The following is a 16,549-nucleotide window of genomic DNA, read 5'->3' as shown; positions in this document are numbered from 1 at the left end:
CCTTGCAGCTACAAACAGGGCTGACCTTATGAATAGTGTCAGTATACAGGCAAGAATTTGTGATCACGATATCATAGTGACAATAGTTACTAAAGCTAATAAATCCATCAAGAAGGATAATAGGAGAGTATTTTTTCTAGACAGGGAAGATATGCAGTTGTCAGCATCTCACTTAGACAATGAATGAACATCATGTATTTCCAGTATGTTGGATGTTGAGGAATTATATGCAAAGTTTAAACTGACTGTAAATTGCACTCTGGAGAAGTATGCACGGAATAAGCGGATTAACTATGGAGAAGACCCACTCGTGGTTTGCAACAAAATTTGGAAAATGCTGATGAAGCAGAAACTGTTGCACTCACAATTCAAAAAAGACTGCACAACTGATAATAGGCACCACCACTCTTACGCAGCTACGATGATACGGGAAGCCCGTATGTTCGAACGTGTAAAACATTAAAAGATCTTGCACTATGTCACAAAAGAAACAAGACATCAGAGGACACTTCAAGTTCATCGGAATTTCGTGAGCCATATTAAAATGCATAATTGGGCTTAAAGTGCACATTCGAAAGATTCAGGTGTAAATTTTCTTGAGTACCAGTACTGTATTATCTCATGTTTGGTTCTTTATTATGGCATAATGCCATGCGAGCTACAAGATGGAAAACGTGCACTTGAAATGCAGCGAACAGTTGAAACTAGCCAACAGTGTGAAATTAAACACTTCGTTTCAAATAAATTGACTGCCTCAGCGCAAAAGATTAATAAAAGCCAAATCTCTTTAGCAAAGCGACAAAAATAACTTCATTGTTCTGCAAGATAGTTCCAAACTGGGGCAATATGAGATAGTGGTGCCCAGCCACATCTATAGCCAGAAGTGAGAGATGGTACTACTCATACGCGATCAACTGTGCATGCACAATAGCATCGGAGGCAATTTGTTGTTCGGAAGCATTCCATCGTCTTCCTAAAGCCTTTGACACACTTCGCTGTTGGCAGACACTTGTATGAGCACTGTGTTTTGTTGTTGTATATGGCATATTTCCTTTGTGACTTAAGTTTTATTTATTTATTTATTTTCTCTCTCTCTCATTCATGTTTTGTTGCTACAATATTATTCAGCAGAAGTGGGATACAATAATACCCTTTGTTAGAGTATGGTTCTTACCAGTCAAAATCACAAAAATTTAACTGAAAAGTGAAACCACGAAAAATTCCCGGAATTATATATAGGGTTTTTCCCAGTTTTCTCCCAGATGAAAAAATTCCTGGGTTTTTCCCACATCTCCCGGTTGTCCTGGGTCGTATACACCCTGAACAGCAAGAATGAATATAAATGGATAAAATTTCTAATAGGCCACGAGTCTGGCCAGTCCACTGTTCACGTGCCGCTAAGCAGCCAGTTCCATCTTTGGTGGATTCATCTGAGGTGTAGAACCAAATAAGAGGTAAAGTCCAGGCAAAATGACTGTAGAAATGTAATAAAATGCATTGAAGTGAGGAAGATACTCTGGCCACAAGCAGCCAGAGGGAGCTAGTTCTGCAGTGGGAGGTCAACTTCCACACCTGACCATCAGCTCCAGTTACTGCAGAAGACTAACAGAATTCTCATGCCACATAAAGATAAAAAGAAGTGACAAGAAAAAGATGACAATCTTCAACCAATGTATGGGTCCTCTTGCATGCAGAAGAGAACTTAGGTCAGACAGCACTGGAAAGGTGAAGAGAAGACTGCCAAGTCGTCATAGCATTTTTATTGCTCTTAGCTTTCCCACAGTGGCCAAGTGTCCCAAGCCTCCAAATGTTTAAATTGCAGTATCATCTCTAAGTCAAACCTCAGCATCTTCACTCTGAAACTTCCTTTTGATAGCTTCCTTTGTCAACTGATCAGCAAGTGACATGATTTCACCTCACTGAACAGTTCATTATGAAGATGAAGTTCTGGACGTGGATGAATAGTTCTGCATAACAGTTCCACTTTGGAAAATCATAAGCCATGATTGAGGGGCACGACTCCACCTTCCTAATGGCACTCTGCAGCTGGTGTTAAGCAACACTCTTCGATTAAGACCTAGAGTAAACACAAAAGTTGTCAAGATCTAGGGATAATCAAATGATACGAGGGTAATCCCAAAAGTAAGGTCTCCTATTTTTTTTTATAAGTACAGAGATCTGTTTATTTCTACAATGGTTTACATCAATTTACAGCTTGAACATTTAGCTATTTTTCGACATAGTCACCATTTCTGTCGATGCATTTTTGTAGACACTGTGGCAGTTTTGGTATGCCCATGTCATACCAGCTTGCCGCCATGCTGTTTAGAAAGTTATGAACCTCTTCTTTCACCTCGTCGTCAGAGCTGAATCGCTGGGACCACAATTAATGCTGACAGTTACTGTGAGACTCTGAAAAAACTCAAATGGGCAATTTAGGACCAGAGAAGAGGAATGTTGAGCAAGGGCATACACATTCTCCATGACAACACTCGCCCACACATCGCTCAGCAAATTGTTGCTCTCCTGCAACAGTTTCAGTGGAACATAATCACCCACCCACCCACCCACCCTTTGGTCCTGACTTGGCGCCCAGTGACTATCACCTGTTCCCTAGGTTAAAAGAACATTTGGCCGGAAAGCGATTCAGCTCCGACGACGAGGTGAAAGAAGAGGTTCATAACTTTCCGAACAGCATGGCGGCGAGCTGGTATGATATGGGCATACCAAAACTGCCACAGCATCTACAAAAATGCATCGAAAGAAATGGTGATTATGTCAAAAATAGCTGAATGTTCAAGCTGTAGACTTATGTAAACCATTGTAGAAATAAACAGGTCTACGTACTTATAAAAAAAATAGGAGACCTTAATTTTGGGATTACCCTCGTACATCCCATAATTTCTGTGAGGCCATTGAGGTCACACATATCATGAACCCCTCTGGGATACCATTCCCCTGTATGAAGGTGTGGTGTGCGTACTGTAAGACCTTCAGTACACACACCATCAGATTATTTGACTTGTCGCTCTAACGAAGTAGGCGAGTGTCAGCAATATGTCTCGTGGTCTTATCGTGGCGTGTTTATCTTCCGTCGTTAGGTCAGACGAAAGAAATGCCACTTGCACGCTTAGAGTAACAGATTGACGGTGACCAACTTTAAACAGAACTTGATTAATATACACACACACATTTATTAAAATAATAACAAGCATAAAAATTAATTAACTTGGTTCTGGATGCTATTTACAATTTACAATTTGAAGTTCCTTTGGTATTGGTACGTTAACCTTATTCTCACATATATCTCTGATACTTGATAAAAGTGTCTATACATTTATCTTCATGGCTATGTACAGGAATATGGTAATCTTATTGGGTGCAGACTGAAACTTGACAATAGGCTGGTACAGACAAATGTAGAACTCGTACAGACTGTTGCAGACAAATGCAGACTGACTAATCGGAGGTCTGTACACTCGTTATAATACCTCACGCGTTCATATATCACTGCGCAAGTGTGATCCGCAAGGAGAAAAGGTTCTACGTTAGCAGCAATCTCATTGGCTGCGTTACATATTAATACGCGGATCGGCGGAAGCAGAATTTGGTCCATCTCTATGGCAGCGCCATCTCGTAGTGCGGAGACGGACCAGCGCTGTGCCTGCGCTGTTGTGCTTGGCGGGGCGCGCTCTAGTGGGAAAGTTGTGTATGCACTGACTACGTGGAACTATGTACACAACAGAAGGGAACTGTAGTATACACTGTCTCTGAAATGGTAGAATTGGGAGGAGACGAGGAGGCTGAGGGAGGTGGCAGGATGGGGGTGGGAGGTGGGGTGGGCAGAGGGAGGTGGGGGGCATTGGGATACAGGGAGTGGGCACAGAGATAGGGGGATGGGCACAGGGATTTGGGGGGGGGGGTGCACAGAGGCAGGTGGATGGGGTGGGGGTGAGCAGAGGGAGGTGCAGGGCCAGAGGGAGGTGGGTGGAGGGGGCAGAGAGAAGTGGGTGGTGGTGGTGGGAGGGGGACAGAGAGGAGTGGATGGGGAGGGCACAGGGAGGTGGGGGGGGGGCAGGGGGGGGCTGGCTCCAGCTGCCAGAGACTGTGGTCATATGTGAGAGTTGCATTTGCGTATGCAGAGAGAGAGAGAGAGAGAGAGAGAGAGAGAGAGAGAGAGAGAGAGAGAGTTGCCTGTTTTTTCGACAAAGGCCTTGCTGGTCTTTCTGTGACTCAGCATCTCTGTATGGTGAGTAACAGCTATACTTCTCATTATATTGTTATAATACCAGTTGATGTTCATGAAACCTCCCTACCCCTCCCCTCTCACATTGAGGTGCTCTATAAATGACATCTTCACACCCAATAAACTAAATCTGAATCCAACAGCATCTACATACGTAGTCCACAAGCTGCCATATGGTGCATGGCGGAGGGTACCTTGAACCACAGATAGTCATTCCCTTTCCTGCTCCATTTGCAAATGGAGCAAGGGAAAAGTCTGCGTGCTTAGATATGAACCCCAATTTCTCAAGTTTTTGCGGTATTTATGTGACATGTATGTTGGTGACAGTAGGACTTTTCTGTAGTCTGATGCAAATGCCAGTTCTCTAAACTTTTTAAACAGTGCTTTGCAAAAGAAAAATCTTCTTCCCTACAGGAACTCTTATTTGAGTTCATGGAGCTTTTCCATTATACTCATGTGTTGACTGAACCTACCAGTAAGAAATCTAACAGCGCACCTCTGAATTGCTTCGACATCTTCCCTTATTCCTATCTGATAGGGATTATAAACATTCCAGATATGTGGACTCCTTTATAGCTGCAACCAAGGAACTGAGTTGACATACCAAGAGCAGCAGAAGTTTTATACACAGGATTTATTTAATTTTTCATTCCTATATGCTTATATGAAGAAGTGAATTGTATCTGTATATTTCACTTTATTGACTAGTGTACACTAACTTATTCAAAACTTTTGTGTGAACTTCGGTGCATTTGCATTGTATGAGCTCACCGTAAGTGTGGTAAAAACCAGAAATAGCATAGCAAAAGTGTTTGCATTGTATCCATTGACTGTTCTGATTTACATTATATTCTTTACAGTATAGTGATTAATGATGGGTAGAAACTGCACTTGTTGTGTACATATGCAGAGTGAACTGGCCACTGTCTAAACAGTTGGAAGCTGTGTCAGCCGTTGTCAACGGTTTCAGGCTGCTGTTCTGGTCTGCAGTGGTGTTGGGGCACCTTAGACGAATGCTTTGACTCCTATGGTGCAGACAATGTTGCCAGAGGTGCCTGATGTCACAGTATCTTCCAATTTGCTTGTTATGGCCAGTCAACACTCACCTGACAGCAAATGTGAAACAGTAGAGGAGATGAGAATCACTGGGCTGAATGTGTTAGTGGGTACTGGCCACATGCCTATTTCCTTGCAACTTAAAAACAGATTTGAGATATTGCCCGCTGCTGAAAGAACATCTTAGCCAGAAAGTGACACCTTGTCTGTTGGGACTCGGACTAATCTTCCTAAAAGGTCCACACAAGTGCAGAGGGTGGGATTGCTCATCATTGGGAGCTTGAATGTTATGTGGGTAACTGAGCCCCTCAAGGAAATAGCGGGTAATAGGGGGAAGGAAGGCCAGTGTCCACTCTGTCTGCTTGATGGGGGTCACACTGAAGATGATGAGGATGTTCTGCCAGCAGCAACTGAGTGCACTGGGTGTACTCAGCTGCAAAGCATGGCTCGTGTCAGCACGAATGACTCTTACCACCTGGTCCAGAGGCCATCTCCAGTTCTTACAGGCAACTAGCTGCTTTTGTGAAGACAGCTAGCCTTGCACACAGAGTGGAAGCAGCATCATGACCAAGACTCAGATGATTCTGTGATTGTCTCCGATGTGGATTTCTTGACCTCCGCTATTCAGGCATATGCTACAAGCAGGAAGGGGCTACTAAGGTAGTGGAGTACGTGTGGTGTGCACATGTGGGATTTCTTGCAATACACAAGCCCCACCACATGCTTGATACAATATATTCTAATTTCAGACTGGGAAGAATACTATCCCTCTATAAATCCCCTGATTCAGGGGTAGAATGGCAGAACATTTGACGGCAAAATTGGGGAAGATTTTGTGCAAGTTTCCTGGTCATGTTACAGCATTATGTGGAATATTCAACTTATCCCCTATAGGCTGGGAGACTTAAGTGATTAGGGCAGGTACAAGGAACAGTTTATCATGTGAAACTGTTCTACATCTACATACATACTCCGCAATCCACCATACGGTGCGTGGCGGAGGCTACCTCGTACCACAACTAGCATCTTCTCTCCCTGTTCCACTCCCAAACAGAACGAGGGAAAAATGACTGCCTATATGCCTCTGTACGAGCCCTAATCTCTCTTATCTTTGTGGTCTTTCCGCGAAATGTAAGTTGGCGACAGTTAAATTGTACTGCAGTCAGGCTCAAATGCTGGTTCTCTAAATTTCCTCAGTAGCGATTCACGAAAAGAACGCCTCCTTTCCTCTAGAGACTCCCACCCGAGTTCCTAAAGCATTTCCGTAACACTCGCGTGATGATCAAACCTACCAGTAACAAATCTAGCAGCCCGCCTCTGAATTGCTTCTATGTCCTCCCTTAATCCGACCTGATAGGGATCCCAAGCGCTCGAGCAGCACTCAAGAATAGGTCTAAATGCCTTATCTGAAAATTACTTAGATCATCTAATCAGAGAATCAACTCGTGAAGGTAATGTATTAGATCTGATCACCAACAGGCCCAAACTTTTCAGCTCAGTGTCAAACATGGAATCTGTGATTGTAAGGCCATTAAATTCATCTCCTGAACTAAAAATACTGAGTCACGCTACAACTTTGTAGCAAAATGCTGGGAGACCTGAAGACGATTGGTGCTTGGTTCAGGACTTGGCAGTTAACTCTCAAAATAAACAAATATAACATATCACACACAAATAGGCAGTAAGACCCATTATTGTATAATTAGACAATTGTAGAACAATTACTGGAAGCAGCCACCTCCATAAAATATCTATGAGTAGGCAGAGAGTGTGATTTAAAGTGGAACGACTACAGAAACTAATCACAGATGAGGAAGGTTCCAGACTGAGGTTCACTGAAAGAATCCTCAGGAAGTGTAGTCCACCCAGAAAGAAGAGCTTACAAAACCCTCATTAGAACAATACTCTAATATTCCTGATCAGTATGGGATCCACGCAAGACATGAGTGATAGAGAAAAGACAAGACATAAAGAAGAGCAGTGCATCTCATTACTGGTTCATTTAATAAACATGAAGGCATCATGGAGGTGCTCAGCCAACTCCAGTGGCAAACAGTGCAAGAGAGTTATTGTTCAAATTCTGAAAGCACACATTCATAGAAGAGTTAACCAATATACAGATTCCTCTTGTGTACATCTTGAGAAAAGACCATTAACATAAAATGAGAGAGATTTGAACTCAAACGGAGGCTCACCAGCAACTGTTCTTCCTGCAAACCATTCATGACTGGAACAGGAAACGGGAGAAGTGATAGTGTCATACAAAGAACTCTCTGTCACACACCATAAGATGGCTTATGGAGTCCAAATTTATGAGGGCGTGTTGAAAAATAATGCCTCCAACTTTATTATTCAGTTCTCAATATTGGTTGAGGTATTACATGTCATGCATATAACTCGACTGACTTTCCCGCTTCACTGTTCCAAGTTGCAATCCTCTGCCACTCGTTCCAAATTTTAGCACGAGCAGAGTGCAATGCAACTACGTTGGTGCATGAGTGCTAGCATGCTGCAATTGAGTTTCTGATCATAGAAGAGCTCATCTGCAAATTGTGCACTCTCTCCTTCAGCATGACAATGCCAGACCACACACGAATGCTGCAACATCTGCACTAATCAAACACCTTGGGTTCACTGTCATCGATCATCCTCTATACAGTCCCCGACTTGGCACCATCTGATTTTCATCTGTTTCAAATCTTAGAGAACACTTCTATTCATCACCAGGGTGATTATGATAAGAAATAAATACGCAGACATGAAGAATAAATATGTAGAATGTTACATAAAAGTTGTCTAATTTATAAATATTTAAAGGTTTGGTTGTAACTTGGACACACAAAACAACCAAGAATGTGAATACATCTTTATTAGACTATGGCACATATGCCAATCATTGTAACATACACTGAACACAATAAGATAAGGCAAATGTATGCTGGCAGTAATAACATGATGATTGAGCGCAAGCATAGTGCAGCAGGATTTAAATATGCGCTCGCCTGTGGCAGGCTCTATCGGAAGTTCACAGTATTGCTCTTTTGTGGTGCACTCTCGTGGATGACAACACTCCAGTAATGTGTGTGGCTTTCAAGTGTGTGTGAATTAATTCATTCCTCTTCCCTTGGGGAACAGCTCAGATTCGTGAGATGTCCATGACATTTTCCTCCACAAGGCTCTGACTGAGATGACATTCTGATACTAGGATGTTTGGTTGGAAGTAGTTGGGCACAGGCAGTGTCACAGTCCTCCTTGTTGTGTCAACCCATATGGTAGGATGGGTGAAGTCGGTGCGAGCTCCATGTCAACATCAGGTTCAGGGTCTGGTAGTGGTGGTGGTCCTACACTTTGCTACTGCGGTGGAGGGGACTGCTCCAGTGTATACAGCAGCTGCATCAGTACTGGTAACTGGTAGCGGTACTTGAGAAGCTGAGTTAGGCTTGGCTACCAGTGACGGGGGACCCCTTATATGTCGTAGCAGAGACCCAGCCACATCAGGTGATCTGTCTTGTGATACAGATTGGCATGGTGACGTCTGTGTTCCGAACAGGATTGGCCGGCACAGGTGCAGAGTGTCACAATGACGTGAACAGAGGCCCTTGTCCATACAGATGTTGCAATGACAGAGGCCACGGCATTGGCAGATGAGGAAATCCATTTTGGGTGATGACCAAACCTGCATGGCCCCAACAGCCATCCTGGGCTGGAAATGGAACGGCTACATAGGTTGGCATTCCTGGCCGGGCCATAGGAGATGCAGGAGCGTCTGGGGTTGATGCCCACGGAGCAGTTCAGTGGGACTGTTGTCGCCAAACAACATGAACCAATAGGAAGACAAAAATTGATCCAAGGCAACACTGGATGGGGAACAAGTGGCATACATTTTCATTTGCAATTTAAATTTTCTAACTAACCTTTCGGCCTCACCGTTTGACTGTGGGTGGGAGGGTAGAGCAAAAATGGGGCAAATCCTGTGGGTGTTGCAGAAGGAGACAAACTCCTGCAACACAAACTGAGGGCTGTTATCAGAGATCCACATTGCCGGAAGTCCTTCAATGGAAAAAATTTTCAACAGAGCTGCCACGGTGGCAGAGGTTGAACTTGACGGGCAATGAACAACATATGGGAATTGAAAGAATGCATCAGTTACTATTAGCCAGTATGCATTAAGAAAAGTGCTGGCGAAATCAATTTGGAGACAGTCCCAGGTCTGCGAAGGATGCGGCCACAGAGACAACATTGTTCACTGGGCAACTTGCTGTGATGCACATTGAGAAAATGCTGTAACCAAATGAGTGATACAGCCATCCAAACCAGATCATAAAACATGATGGCAGGCTAATGCACTGGTGTGTGACACGCCCGGTGATCAGTGTGCAGCAATTGCAGGATCTCCGAACGGTGAGTTGAGGGAAACAGTATGCGAAGAGCTGAAAAGTCCATATCAAGGAGTACAACAGCATCAATGACAGAGAAATGATGCCAAAACACACAGTATGTACGGAGGAGTCATGCCGGTTATGGAAGTGCTGGTAGCACTAGACTGCACACCCCGAGCACTACTGATTGGAAAAGCACTGACAGTTTGTTGAGTGCATTCATCAAGATGGAAACAGAGTATCTCTTCCCAATCAAACACTGGGTCCGGACGAGCTGGAAGACAGAAGAGCATGTCAGCACTCCCATGTTTAGCCGTGGGGTGGAAGTGAATCTATTAGTTGTACTGAGAGAGGAACAGTGTCCAGTGCTGAAGGCAATGTGCTGCTTTGTCTGGCAGCAACGCTGAGGGGTTAAACAGTGAAACAGCTGTTGATCCATAGTCAGATGGAATTTTACATCATAAAGGAAAGCATGAAACTTCTTTAATACATAAGCCACCGCGAGGGCTTCTTTCTCTATTTGTGAATACCTAGTCTGCGTCAAATTAAGTGTCTCCTACGCATATGAAATAGGTCACTCAGAGGCATCAGCCCATGCTGGGATGGGTCTGTTGCTAACACTAAATGTTGACCCAGTTGGTAGGTTAAGAGGCAAGGTACAGTTTGTAACACAGACTTCACCTTGGAAAATTATGTTTCACATGCCTGTGAGCAGTGAAAGGACATCCCCTCATGCAGCAAGGCTCATAATGGTTGTGCACTCGACACTGTACCTGGCAAAAGCTGAAAATAATAAGCAATCTTAACTACAAAAAACTCGAGTTCCTTGACCGACGTAGGATGTGGAAGAGCCACAATGGCAGAGAAATTGTGACAATGGGGTCTGGGACCAGCACTAGAGACCTTGAACCAAAGATAAACAACAGAAAGCTAAAAGATGCAGCACTTTTCAAAACTGCATTTTAACCCAGCAGCATGTAACACCAGAAAGAGTGTACAAAAGTTGTTGAGATGTTCTGAAATGGTGGAGCCTGACACTACAATATCATCAAGATAGTTGGCACAGCCAGGCAGACCTCATGAGTTGTTAAAGAAACCATTGAAAAATCCCTGGTGCATTGGCCATGCCAAATGGTAACCACACGTATTGATACACGCCAAAAGGCGTGTTAACAACCAAGAGCTGTTGAGAGTTGGCATCAATGGGAAAATGCAAATATGTATCAAAGAGGTCAATCTTTGAAAAATGCTGACCACAAGCAAGCTTATCGAAAAGTTCATCAGGGCGCGACAAGGGATATGTGTGAATGATAGAATGAGCATTGTCAGAAACTCTGGAATCGCCACAAAGGCATTTAGAGCATAAAGAGTAAAGTTTTGTATAAGGCACTTGATCAGAAATGAGACTAGCTTCATTGGAAATAGTAAACCCGTAAAGGTTAAAGGAGTCCAAAGCAAACAAATGTTTAGTATGTGCATTGTTCACCACCAGGAAAGTCAGCAGATGAACCACGGACTTATACGCGACTGGGGCTGAGAAGCTACCTAACATCAGAATGCTTTTTTTTATTGTAGGTGACAAATGTATGTGACACTGACTTGGGGGAGAACCCAAGTCCATGTATGTTCGCAAGTTGAATAATAACATGGCAGCACCAGTGTCGATTTCCATGTGCAAAACTTTCTGATACACCCTGAAATCAATAAAAATCTTATTGGGTGCAACGGAGAGTGCTGATACATAATTGACATCCATGTCAATATCTGCAATAGGCTGTTGGAATTTTCATTGCTGGAGCAATGTGACCCATTCTGCTGCACTGGTGGCAAACGGCCCACTGCTTAGGACAATACAGCCTCTCATGAGTGACAAAACCTGATGGACAAGAGGGAAGCATAGAGCACTTGCATTGTTGTTCATTACCAGGCTTGCTATGCTGCTGCAGTGGCCGTGGCTGCCGCAGTGAGTTGGCCAGGCGCAATGATGTTTTGCTTGCGCGTGGACCTGCCACCATATCATCACCCAGTGAACTGTGCGACGAACGGGGGGAGTTGAAGCTGGTGAAACTTCTGAGACCTCACCATGATTCAATTTAAGTACCCACAGACCTTTTAACCTCAAACAATTATGCAATCACCAGGACTTTGGAGAGGGAGAGGTTTTCACACTGAAGAGCCCGCTCACGAACCTCATGATCAGGATCCAACCAAATGATTGCATCACAAGCCACTTGGTTGGCATATGACTCCTTATGTACATCAATGACAATGTGACGATGATGGCTTCAACCATGAACATCAGCTGCCCAAGACTTGTAGGAATGTTCCGGTTTCTTTCTACACCAATAGAGCTGAGCTGAACTCAACTCAAGCAGCAATGATGTGCATCTGTTTACAGTAGTATTTCAAAACAAGGTTGCACATGTTATCAAAAGACAGAGAAGACAGATCCCGCAAGGGGCGAGATGGAAAAGGAGTTGATACATGCAAGGTGATAACCAAGACAAAAAGAAAGCACAGCATAAGGTAGCATCAGTCAATCCAAACACATGAAAATGCTACTTTCAACAGACTCATTGTAATCTGGAAACAGCCAGGGATAAATGACCATGGTAGTGACACGCAGAACAGGAGGTTCAAGAGGTGACGCAGCAGACAACGTGGATTGAGATGGACCCAAACTGGCCAAAACAGAGGCAAGCATTTGAAATACCTGGTTTTGATTGTGTTACATTGTGGCAAACACCTCCTGCTGTTGACTAAGATGCTGCAATGCCACAGTAAGAACCACTTGCTGATCTACAAGGCAGCATAAAAACTCATCAGTAGCCCTGTCAGACGTCGTAGACACAAACGGAGGACCAACCAGAGACTGAAAACTGGGCAGAGAACAATCCCACACTCGTCGTCACTTGGGTTGTAACTTGGGCACACAACACAACAAAGAATATGAGTACAACTTAATTAGACTGTGGTATGTATGCCAATCATCATAAAATAGACTGAACACAATAAGATAAGGCAAATGCATGCAAGCAGTAATAACTGAGCACAAGCATAGTGGGGCAGGGCTTAAATAGGCACTTGCCGGTGGCGGGCTCTATTGGAATTTCACAGTACTGCTCTTTTGCAGTACACTCTCACAGATGACAACACTCTGCTAAAGTATGTGGCTTTCAAGTGTGTGCGCATTACTTCAGGTTTTCACATAAAACTTCAGAGCCATTACTTTTCAGCACTCCCTCGTAGATGTAAATGTGCAACACATTCCCAGAAGTCTCCTAATAAACTGAAGTCAGATAATTATTCGCTTTCCCTACAACTGTCCTTATGTCCTCATTCCATTTCATGTTAAACTTAATGACATGCCCCTCCCACTACAATTTTTTGGCCTTAATTCATTAAAATAACTTGGCCATTTGCTGATATATGTACTGATTATGTCAGTACAATATTAAGAAATAGTGAGCTAATATCAGAACGCGAAAGGAACCAATGCAGTTTCCAAGAAGCAAACAATGGTTAAAAAAGCTACCAGTTTTATAACTGCAGTCTTCATAGATATTTACTGCTGATGAAAATATCTCAGATTTCTAGCGATGCAGCAATGTTACATACTGTCACATTTCATTCAAAGGAAGGTCAGGATTATATGGCAACTGAGTTATAACACTTGTCAAACCAGCACTTCATTTTAACACACCATCTGGCAGGAAACCCTGAGTACTTTTCATCAGTTACCAGCTGTGTTCCCATTATTATTATTATTATTATTATTATTATTATTAAGCTTTCCACACCATGAGTGCTCTCTGTTGCAAAGCAAAATACCGAGCCATTTCGTTTTGTCACCACAAGTTGTTTTTCAAATTGAGTATCTTTTACATGGGCATCCAAGAGCTAACCTTCCAGTAGGAAGCTGCTTTGTTACTCTATTGATGATGCTGTTTGCAAGGTTTCAATGAAATGCCCAACCAATTGCAATATTTTGGCTTTAATGTTTGCTACTATATCAGGATATCTGTGTAAATCATACACTTAATAATTATGTGGGATTTCCTTATCTTTAGTATTGCTGTCTCTTATGGATCCAAATGTTTTCCTTAAGATTTTATGTTCAAACTACTAGTTTTCAGAACCATAGGTTACAATTCGTATAGTTAATGATTTGTCTATGTCCAATAAAGATACCTTAGAAAGGTATTTTCTCTTGAAAATGTCTTAAAACCATTGAAAGAAGTGTTAGTCTTTTGAATTTGCATTTCAGCTGAGCATCTACAATCTCCATCGTTTCTAGGTCCCCAGTTCCGTACAATACAATATCCCTACATGAAAACTGTCCTGCACCCAGCTTGACTTCCGAATCCTCTGCTGGCTCTATACAAAGTCTCTTCCCTCAACTTATCAACCCCCTCTCCCCCTCCCTCCCGAATCACTTCTTGCCCTTGCTCCCCACAGCCACTCCGCGACCCAGAATACGCGAGCGCTTATCCGCTTGTGCCAGTAAGAACTAGCATTCCCCTACTAAAAATATGCACAATTCAATTACATACTGAAAATGAACCACCATCTGAAAAATAAACAAAGCTACACACATGACTTAAATAATATGTCATTTGCTTCCAGTTCTATTGTGCCTGAAAATAATATTCTGTCTTTTACAAGCTTAGATCTAAATAACTAATCATGGAAGTAGTGCATACGCGCTTATACAAATAACAATGAATATACTTTAAACGTATGGAATAATAAACTTAGCCTGCTGAATTGACGGCTTTTCACGCGCAATCTAGTGATAGCATCAAATCTTATGGATAACATACAGTTTTCCCATTGCAAGTGTTTTTAACATTGGGAAGGTAACTTTTAATTAAACGAGTTAGAAAATAACTACTAATTTAGACAAGTGTAATATGATAATGAATGGAGAGCAGTGATACGTGCCATACTGTGTTCATTTGCCGTAACTGTGAAGGATTTGATGGTCCGACATATTTGCGTAAAAAAGATATAAGAACGCAATCTTATGAGAAAACAGCAGAGCTCAAGATAACAGAACCCACTGACCTTTGCAAAAGTCGCGCTATTAATTTGTTGCGTATTATTATTTTCTGGATGGCAAGTTAAGATGTAGTACATTGTTTTATCTGCATTACTCTGAAGACCTGTTCCTTTTGTAGCATTTATTAATCATGATGCAAGAGCTTTTAATTCATTTTCACTGTCAACTAGTTACAATTACAGCCATTAACTAACAGAATGTTCCTATCACCGCAGCAGAAAGTTCTACAAACTGAATCACTGTTACCAAACAATATTTCAGGTACTTTTATGAAGTGACTGATTTTTATGATACATCTCCTCATGTAGTTACAATATTAATGATAATTTAAGCAATATAATATGCGTATACACTAATGACCCAAAACATTACGACCACTGCCCACAATGAGACTGAATGCTGCCTGGTGGTGTTACAGGCTCATGAGGCAGTAAGGAAAGTATATAAGCAGAGCAGAGACAAATAAGCAATTATTCTAGGAGTGAGATTTTCACTCTGCAGTGGAGTGTGCGCTGATATGAAACTTCTTGGCAGATTAAAACTGTGTGCCGGACTGAGACTCGAACTTGGGACCTTTGCCGTTCGCGGGTAAGTGCTCTACCAACTAAGCTACCCAAGCACGACTCACGCCCTGTCCTCACAGCCTTACTTTTGCCAGTACCTCATCTCGTACCTCCCAAACTTTACAGAAGCTCTCCTGCGGACCTTGCAGAACCAGCACTCCTGGAAGATAGGATATTGCGGAGATATGGCTTATCCCCAGGCTGTGGCTGGCAAGTTGCCAGGAAGTTTAAATTATTCTAGGGATTATATGGGACATAAATGGGAAAACCAATGACGATCAACTTGGACAAAGGGCAGATTGTTATGACCTGGTACTTGGTAACGAACAAATCAAATGGTGAAACTGATTGGCTGTTCATGTGCTCCATCTTGAGCATCTATGAAAAGTGGTTGAAAGAAGACAAAATAATGATTAAGTAACAAGGTGTCGATCATACACGTCTCATCACAAAATGGGGAGGTCAGAGGCTCGCCCACTCTGTAAAGCCGAATAGGCAGAAATATCGAACAGATCTCATGACAGAGCACAATGCTAGTGTACAGACAAGGGTGTCAGAGCAAACCATTCAGTGCAAATTGCCGAATGTCAGGCTCTGCTGTTCCTATGTCCTCTGGTGTCCCTATGTTGGCCCGACGACATCGTCAGTTCCAACTGTAGTGGGAACAGCATCATCGAGATTGGACTGTGGATCAATGGAAACATGTCATCTTGTCTGATGAGTAGTGTCCCTGATATGGGTGCTGCTCTGTGCTATGGAGGATATCCATCTAGGCTTCCGTGGGACTTGAAATAGTAATCAAACACACCCTAAAAGCTGTGGACTATGAACATTACTGCAGACCACCTGTACCCCTTCATGCTCGACGTCTTCCCCAAAGTGGTAGCTCTTCCAGCAGCAGAACTGTTTGTCACATGGCCAAGACTATACTACAGCAGCTTGAGGGGCATGACATTGTACTCACACTGATGTCTTGGCCACCAAAGTAGACTGATCTTAACCAAATGGATCACATCTAAGATGCTACCACGCAACATTTCCACGCCCACAAACCAGGAACTGTGTGAGACGTCCAAAGACATCTGGGGCACATACCTCCAAAAACACACTTGGTTGGACTTGTTGAAATCATTCCACACAGAATCCTTGCTTTATTGAATGCTGTCTCTCAAAGCAGGAAAGGGGGGAGGGGGGGGGTGGAGGGAGAAGGAGAGTGTTCAATTAGTTACACATAAATTACATG

General features: G+C 42.9%; 1 protein-coding gene across 2 annotated transcripts in view; it reads right to left on the bottom strand.

Moving 5' to 3' along the window:
- LOC126248084 (protein C12orf4) overlaps positions 1-16,549 on the bottom strand; it is a 142,720-nt gene that overhangs the window by 32,687 nt on the left and 93,484 nt on the right. The gene's annotated exons all lie outside the window — the stretch shown is intronic.

Source organism: Schistocerca nitens, chromosome 3 (assembly GCF_023898315.1).
Source record: "Schistocerca nitens isolate TAMUIC-IGC-003100 chromosome 3, iqSchNite1.1, whole genome shotgun sequence".
Taxonomy (NCBI): domain Eukaryota; kingdom Metazoa; phylum Arthropoda; class Insecta; order Orthoptera; family Acrididae; genus Schistocerca; species Schistocerca nitens.
The sequence above is the reverse complement of the archived record's forward strand: the minus strand, read 5'-3'. Positions and strand labels throughout refer to the sequence as shown.